Source organism: Ostrinia nubilalis, chromosome 16 (genome assembly GCF_963855985.1).
Source record: "Ostrinia nubilalis chromosome 16, ilOstNubi1.1, whole genome shotgun sequence".
Lineage (NCBI taxonomy): Eukaryota > Metazoa > Arthropoda > Insecta > Lepidoptera > Crambidae > Ostrinia > Ostrinia nubilalis.
This window is the reverse complement of record NC_087103.1, coordinates 2,517,799-2,526,869: the sequence shown is the minus strand read 5'-3', so window position 1 is coordinate 2,526,869 and position 9,071 is coordinate 2,517,799. Positions and strand designations below refer to the sequence as shown.

The window sequence follows — 9,071 nt, the reverse complement described above, 5'->3', positions numbered from 1 at the left end:
GATTACAAGCTAATTTTTATACATTGGCTGGTATGTACATTTTTTTACAAAAAAAAAGTAATAAAAATGAGTTGGTAAAAAAATTTGCAGGCCCTACCAACCAAAACCAAACCAGAAACAAAAATCATTGGGGGAGGCCTATGTTCAGCAGTAGACGTCCTTTAGCTGAAATGATGACGTTAGAAAACAAATTTCATTGCGTTTAGTTGCAAGCTTCAGCTCAGTTACACATTTTTCTTCAGCTAATCTATACTAATATTATAAATGCGAAAGTAACTCTGTCTGTCTGTCTCTCTTTCACGCCTAAACCACTGAACCGATTTTGATGAAATTTGGCATAGAGATAGTTTGTGTCCCGGGAAAGGACATAGGATAGTTTTTATCCCGGTTTTTGAAACAGGGTCGCGCGCGATAAAGTTTTTCTGTGACAGACAAAATTCCACGCGGGCGAAGCCGCGGGCGGAAAGCTAGTATCTAAATAAGATTTAATTTTCAAGATAATTTCTTTTTCAACTGGTGACTTCTGTAAACTTACATTGAATTATTCGTGTTTTATCAGTTTTTACGGTTTTACTATACAATGGTACGCCTAAAACACGAAAATGCGGAAGCATTTTGTGATTTTGTCTTGTTTTCTTCGGAGAATCAAGTCCAGTGGTACAAGTTACAAGATACAAAGATAATATTGTTAGCCATTTTAGTATGAACTTTTGACAGGTAACATACATACGTACAACGTCACGTGTTATACCTACGAGAATCCACTGCAAAGGTAAACTGCAATTATGCAAAATAAACACCTTATCCCGTGGAGCTCTAAGGCTGAGTTGCACCATCTTACTTTAACTTTGACAAACGTCAAAAATCTTTCAAACTCCATACAAAAAGCACCGGTTATTGTTATTTTTATGGTTAAAATTAGGTGGTGCAACTCAGCCTCAGTGGTCGCATGAGACCGCGGTAACAATTAATTTCAATTGCGTCTCTATTCACTGGTAATTGAAGGGTTATATGATTCACAACAACGTTATAAGTACGGGACTATTCCTACCTCTCGTTCCCACCACTGCAACTCCTGTGTAGCCAGGATCTACAGCTTGACCGCCACAAAAACCCAACCAATGAAGGTCAAGTTTATAAGTAAGCTGCCTTAAGGCCTATTCAGACCTAAGCGGTATTCGCTACCGTCTGCGGCAGAGAAAACCCAGTGGGTATGCGGTAATATAACTGTTCATACCTAAGCGAATATCACTCAGGTCGCTCTAGCCGCGATACTTGATACTAAATAGGTACCTGAGCGAAACCCGCGCGGTATGTACCTCTACCCACAGCGGCAGCGAATATCGCTCAGGTTTGAATAGGCCTTTATTGTCTGAAACGATTGTTGGTTTGAAATAGTGTTGCCACCATCGCTGCCTCCCATGCTTTGCACCAAATCTGTGGCTACGGAAGAATATCTCGGCTTTATTTCCGACGCGTCATAAAAAGGCCGCCGCCGGGACTCGCAGCGGCTTGTTTGTACCGCGAGCTACTTTATTGCGGATGTCGCTGTATCTACAATCGGGTGACGCCTCGGCGGATCTGCGCTTTGGGTCTAAAGAATGTGGTATCAAGTTTCTTTGAAAAGCTACTTTGTCATGGCAATTAGAATTGACGAAAGTCTGAGTTAAACTAAAGGTTATTTTGTCCTGTTTTTAGTTCTTATTTGTCACGACAACTGAAATACAACGTCTGTGAAAATTTCAACTACCTAGCTGAGACCATTTATGAGACACAGCCTGGTGACGGAGAGACAGAGTGGAGTCTTAGAAGTAGGATCCCGTTTTTACCCTTTGGGCATGGAACCCTAAAAATATGTATCTGTTTGATTAGTTTGTCTGTGAAAGGGCTAATAGGTACCTTCAGTTTTGTAAATGCAACCGTCATGTTGTGACTTGTTTCAATCATTCGAATTTAGTTACAATCAGTCCATCTGCTACTAATTAGTATAGTAGTAAAAGGCCGCCGCCGGGGCTCGCAGCGGCTTGTTTGTACCGCGAGCTACTTTATTGCGGATGTCGCTGTATTCTACAATCGGGTGACGCCTCGGCGGATCTGCGCTTTGGGTCTAAAGAATGTGGTATCAAGTTTCTTTGAGGAGATACTTGGTCATGGCAATTAAGAATTCCCTTTTGTATAAAGTATGAGTTCATCTTCATCATCATCATCATTGTAGCCACAGGACGTCCACTGCTGAACATAGGCCTCAACCAATGACTTCCACATCGCGTGCGTACCAACCGTGGTTGGTAGCGGCCTGCATCCGAAAACGGTAAAGTTTGAGTTGCTATTATAAATTATTTACTACGTTCTCACCCTACCAACAAATTTTTTGACGTCAAAGAAAATTTTATTTTTAATTAATTTTTACCTAAACCTTTCAAAGTCACTAACTCTTGGTATTTGGCCGAGCCTAGTATATTGCAATGTGCGATTAAATATTAGTCACCGTGAATCGTTATCAAGACTGCCTTCGTCATCAAACATGTCTACTGACGCGCTGAATCTATACATTCTATCCATCTTAAAATCCTATAAAAAACATTTATCACATCGTCAAACTACATTTTTTATACTGAAACTAACGACTGACGTATTTCTGACCTAGTTGTGTCAGCACCAAATCCCATTTTACAGAATGTGCGAACGTCGGCGGTCGCAATCGTGTTGATGCGTATGCGACACGCTGGAAAATGGTTTTGACGGCAAAGAAGGAAATGTGAATTCTGTTTGGATTTTTAAACTTGGCCTTTACGGATTTTTCCATCAATCAATTTCAGGACTACAGAAATTGAAGTCAAAAAGGCACTACGCTAGGCACACACAGTCAGTGCCTTTTTCCTGTGTTTTAGGGATGTTATGGATATGTAGTTTCGGTTATGGATACGGTTACGGATATAGGAATAATATTATACCGGTTTCGGTTACGGATATTTTTTTATTTCGGATACTAGAAAGTTTTTTTTACGGTTACGGCACAGATATCTTGCAATTTACAATAGTTGTCCAACACGGTTCATTCATGACCGCACACTTTACATCGAATAAAAAGTAATAAAAAAATACAAATTGATACTAGATGGCATTATAAAGATAAATCAGGCTGTTATGCTTTTACATGTCACCATTTTACCTATGATTCACAATAAATGATTTTGTATTTGTATTTGTACATATAATGCTATATATTTTAAAAACGATTTAAACTGCAACATCCGAAACTATCCGAAACTTTTAAAAAGGTTACGGTTACGGTTTCGGATATTGTTTTCATTTCGGATATCCGAAAGTTACGGTTACGAATATCCATAACATCCCCGCGTTCCTTATTTCTTATTACGCGGGCTACACAGCAGCATGATTAATACGCACGACACAGATTAGTTAGAGAGATCAGATTCGCACGCGTGCTGAAATCCGCAACACAGGAAAAGTCACATAAAAAGTGATGAGTTGAACTGACGAGTATTCAAAATTTGATCGAGTGTGAAATCTTAAGTTGAAATTGGACACTGTCAGTTCTTTGGATGTATGTCAGTTTAACTGACTCAATGTCGAGCTGCAATAATTATAAAACTTGACCTGTCAATAAATTGACGTAAAATGTGTTTATTTATTTATTTATTTATTTATTTATTTTATTTTATTTATTAGGACAACCAACAAGACAAACACGCATACATGGAATTACTATAACTAAAAGTGCTTAGATCTAAGTGTTGTCTTAATTAAAGGCTGCCACGGCATGCAATGTGAACAGTTGCTAATTTAAAAACTAAGAAATAGTAGGTAACACAGTGACTATTTACGTATTATTATTTATTTTTATTATTTTGTCTGTGAAAGTGAAGGTCATCAGTTTTGTAAATACAACCGCTTTGTTATGACTTGTTTCAAAATTCGAATTTAATTAAAATCGATACATTATGATACGATTACATCTAGCGTAATAACATAATTTTCGCATGATTGAGTATGATCCATTACTTATGCTTAATTATGTACAACAAACAGTTAATATATTAATTTAGCTATGTTTATACGGCTTTATTTCAAAGCAACATAATTTAGCTCATACAATTTAATCAAGCAGAACGGTTAAACGTTGCGAAGTAACTTATTTGCATCTGCCGGTGTAAATTAAATTAAAACAAGTTAATTACTTTAGAACATGCTGACCCAAGTTATCCGTGGGGTATAACATTTAGGGGTAATCTGCTTATTGTTGTGTGGGGTAGTTATAATGTTGTCAGACTTCAACCGCTTAGGTGCCTGACGTAACCAAATTAGTCCATCGGCTTAATGAAACCTCCTTAGACTTGTAATACAATATTTCGGTCAGACTAAGATTTCCCTAACACTTAATCCGGGCCTTTGCAAGGCGAGAGTGAATAGGCACTTACAGGGCAGATATGTCCTAGATTGCATCTCACTTAACACCAGGTGCGATTGCGGTCAAATGCCTGCCTTTTTATGCATAAAAAAAATTCTGGGCTCTTACAAAAGTCAACGTGATTGATTTCTTTTAAATTATAATAATACAATGTAAGAAGATAAATAATAAAAGGTAAATTTTACATACAGCAACAAAAATTAAGGCAGCAGCTCCGAAAGGATGACCTATAAATTTTTTATTTTATTAAAAGTACACTGAAAAGCAATAAATAAAAGATTTACTTAGTGTAGCATAATAAATAATGGATAACATTTCTTATCGTCAAATAAACTATTGCTCTATTTCTCTACAAATCCTATTTTCAATATTAATATTCGAACAGCTTATGAGATTACACATAGAAATACGAATGTAAAAACTAAACAGAAAATAGAGTGCGTGAAACATATTAAAACAGTTTTTGCGTGGAACCACCTGCGCTAAGTAGATTGTATGTTTGATAAAACATAGTAAAAAATATTCCCTATTTACTAAGAGGGAAAACTGATTCGAATGGAAAATATTTCAGACTGACTTATCCTCGGGGAACTTCAGAGTAATTGGGCTATCAGAAACCCTGGAGCAGAATTGAAATTGATCCAGTAGGTCATTTTCATAACTTTTCAAGTATATTGCAGCACTAGGTTGGTATACTTTACAACTTTTAGATTTTTCTTCTAATGCCGGTCGCGTGGCTAGTAGCTCACGTTGCTATGACATCTGCGGTGGTAGAAACATTTTCGACTTTTACGCAGATGAAGTCGCGGGCAAAAACTAGTATAAAGTTACCTGTCTTGCAAAGTGCTTACTATACTATTTTTTGTATCTTGCATTTGAACCTTTGTGCATACATAATATAAACAAAATTGTAAACCTTTTATAAAGTTTACCATCAGCTAGTCGCTATAATGCTTTTTTGCTGTATTTGAGGCTACTTAATTAGGAAGTAATAAATATTATTCAACCATTTAGCTTGTATAGCTTACTCTATTGCGCATCAAAAATTACAAGGCCTCTTGTAGTTACTTTTAAGTTGCATCTAAGTTTCTGCCATAGCGTCCGTTGAGAGACCACACATGACGCGACCAGTTTGATACTTTCAGTTTCAGTTTCATTCATAAGAATCATCAGAACGTTGCAGTTTCGTTGCAGTTGCGTTTCACCGTCTGTTCTGGGCCTTAAGGTAAAGAGGTAAAGTAAGAGAGGTCACTGCTTATTACCTCTACTGTGCCTGTGAAGTTTGTTTACGGCTTGACCTTATCTAGGTTGTACAAATTAGCTGCCTAATAAGATAAAGATTCAGGGATTCTTTTAAATACCTTTGTGATAAATCGTTTTATCCACTTTAACAAATGATTTAACAGACTATAAAATTGTGATAATCACTGAGTACCCTAACTTTTCCGCAAAAAGGATTTAGATAAACTTGATATTTTTTCTGTACTTAGACGAAGAAAAGATACTTAGAAATAACTAGCGGCCGCCCGCGGCTTCGTACCCGAGGATCCCGTTTTACCCCTTTAGGAGTGGAGTTTCGCAAAATCCAGTCTAGTGAGCACCTACGTTCTAAAAGGAACCCTCATGCATTTTAGACTCCTAGCACTTGTAGTTTCTGAGATTTCGTGATGAGTGAGTCAGTCGGTGACATTGGCTTGAATCGTTTGACTAATTTTTCCGATTACGCAACATTCATTCATTCATTCTTGCTACATTCTTTGATGCTTGCTTCTATTGGTCGTAGTGTGATGGTGCAGTTGATAGCACATTTAAGGTAACACTGTGACGTCTTGTTCATTTGTGATATAGGTGATTTTACAACAAAAATATCTGTACATAGTCTTCCTTGATAAATGGGCTGTCCAACACAAACATAATTTTTGAAATCGAACTAGTAGTTTCTGAGAATAGAGCATTAAATCAAACAAACAAACTGTTTATAACATTAATAAAGAAGATTTTTTATCAGTCGGGCGTAAAAATGTGGCTAGGTTAATCTTTTACTAAAGGATTACTTTTTAGTAGTCTTCTTTCCTTGATTTTAATTAGTCAAAAATGTAGCTGAGCGAATTTTATTAAGAGAAATATTGTCGTAAACATATTTACTTGCTTTTTCATTACAAATGTATAATCCGTTAATATTGCGACTTGGACGAATAAACCACTGGACACGAAACCTACAAGATTTCTAAGGAAACACGATCAACCACTTTTTGCGGGGGGAGAGGTTTGACAATTGTCAAATAATGACATTTAGTGCTGGGAAAAGATCGTAAATTTTTATCGATAGTTATGTAAATGAATGAATGAATGAACCTAACGAGATATAAATGAATTATGGATTGATTTAATATTAAGTTTCTTTAATTGAAAGACTATAATTAATTATTGTATCGTGTTTATTATAGTGCCATTGGTAAATCATAGGTACAAATAATGTTACAAATTATTCATATAGGTAGGTAACTAGGTGAAATATTTTTTTGCTGTGTTATCATTATCAAATTCGTAAAGCAATAAACAAGTAATATTCTGTTACGATCGACTGCTAACTAGCTTTTGGTCTCAACAAATGTTAAATTTATAATCTGTCTCACGTCACGGACAAAAGTTTCATCAAAAGCCTATTTCTATACATTTCATGAAACACAATTTGATAACATTATGACAATGTATTGCTTTGTAGCGCTTGCAGTACGGATGCACTATCTGAGATTATTTAATTCTTATCTAATGTTGTTGATATTCTTATGTTTAGGTCATTCGAGAAGACCTCCCAGTACTTATTTCGGTTTTGAAGACGTCGGTATATCCTAACTTCATTGATTCCAGAGCAATTTCCAGAGCCAAAAAATCAATCAACATCAAAAATATTTTATTCAAATTTGACCAGTATTTTGATGTACAACATATTTCAAAAAAGGTGTAATTATTACTTACATTTACTGGTATGCTTGTTTTGTATGTTCCATCTATGTCGATCTCATCATCTTATGTTTCATGTGACTAAAATTATCAAAACAAAAAAATCTATCAAAATCATAAATATTTTATTCAAATTTGACCAGTGTTTTGGCACTTATGAATGTCAAAGATAATTAAAAAAAAAATCCGACCAAGTGTGTGTCGGGCGGGGGCCACGCGTAATGTAGGGTTCCGTAGTTGTTGTCCGTCGTTAACACAATATATTTTAGAAGCAAGCAATTACTTCATCTAAAGTAACTTTTTGTATTTTCTTCTAAGGAATTTTTATTAGTTAAGTATAATACATGAGTCAAATGACTATTACTCCTAAACTAACTGATGTATCTTAACCGTTATAGTTTTCCTTGAAAGTTCATAAAATAAATTATTATTACGAATTTTCCCAGATTTTTCAAGCTAACGGTTTAGTTTTTAGAGGGGACTCGAAAAAAAATTGGCACTTTAAACTTTAATAATTTGCAAACAGATCTCTAAATGGAAAAATAGCCTTAGAAACCCCTAAGCAATTTTAAAAGACCTGTCCAACGATATCCCACACGATGAGGTAGAAGATAAAAAAAATTCACCCCCACTTTACATGTACCTACCCCTAGATGTAAAGCAACTAGCTACCGTAATATTTTTTTTTTCAAAATTTTATCTTACTGTTTTATCGGCGTGATTAATATACATACCTCCACAAAATTACAGCTCTCTAGTGCCAATAGTTTCCAAGCAAAACCTCGGACAGACAGACATAGCAAAACTATAAGGGTTCCTTGTCAGGACTACGGAACCCTAAAAAAGGTAGCCCTTTAGGGCACTTTATATGTCTCCTTATCTTTTGAGCCATACCAGTTACACAATTTGAACCATAAATGTTTTGTGTCTACTGATATTTTGGTGAATTAGTTGACTTTTAAGATAAAATATCTAATAAAATTTGATAATGATTGTACTTACAAATTTAGGCAAATTCAATGTAGGTATAGAATCTTTGTGCAGTTTTCTCTGTTTCGTAGAATTGGCATTGTAGCATTCTTCCGCAAAATGAATGCTACAAATGCAGTGGTTTTTAGTTGGAATCCACGTATTTTGTCTTCTGACTGCCTCTATCCACTTTCTCCTTCTATTTGGATCCACTGGAAATCTAAAATTAATTTGAATAATTTCAGTTTCAGTTTGTTTGGTATATCGATAAACTTATCGACATTTTTCAAGCCCTTCACGTCATAAAAAATGAGATGTGAATGAATGAATGAAACCTATAATCCAACTAAATTAAATATGCTACATGTTTTAAGCATTTACATGTACAATGAGTACTTTTTAAAATGACGTAATCATATTTTGTTTACATATCAAATTTTATTTATTTTACGAAAAAATAGCTACTATAATAGATTTAAAATGTACTTACGCGTGATAAGAAACATTTCTTGTGTGACCGGAATAATTTTTGCAATAAAGTACGGCGCATTTACCCATTTTTCGTGATATTTTTACTCTTCGAGAGCTCGCGTCATACTGACAAAGTGACAACCTGACAACATTTACCATGGCTAATTTAGCCTTGGTAAGTGCTAGCGGGGTAAAGACGAAAACGTCACTCGTTACGCGTCCAGTGGTTTATTCG

General features: G+C 35.5%; 1 long non-coding RNA gene across 1 annotated transcript; it reads right to left on the bottom strand.

Annotated features, from left to right (window-relative positions):
- Positions 1–7,099: 7,099 nt before the first annotated feature.
- Positions 7,100–9,071, bottom strand: LOC135079084 (uncharacterized). The gene is made up of 3 exons (XR_010258725.1): positions 8,856–9,071; positions 8,399–8,585; positions 7,100–7,477 (listed from the first exon to the last, which is right to left on the bottom strand). It is a non-coding gene; the product is annotated as an uncharacterized LOC135079084 (long non-coding RNA).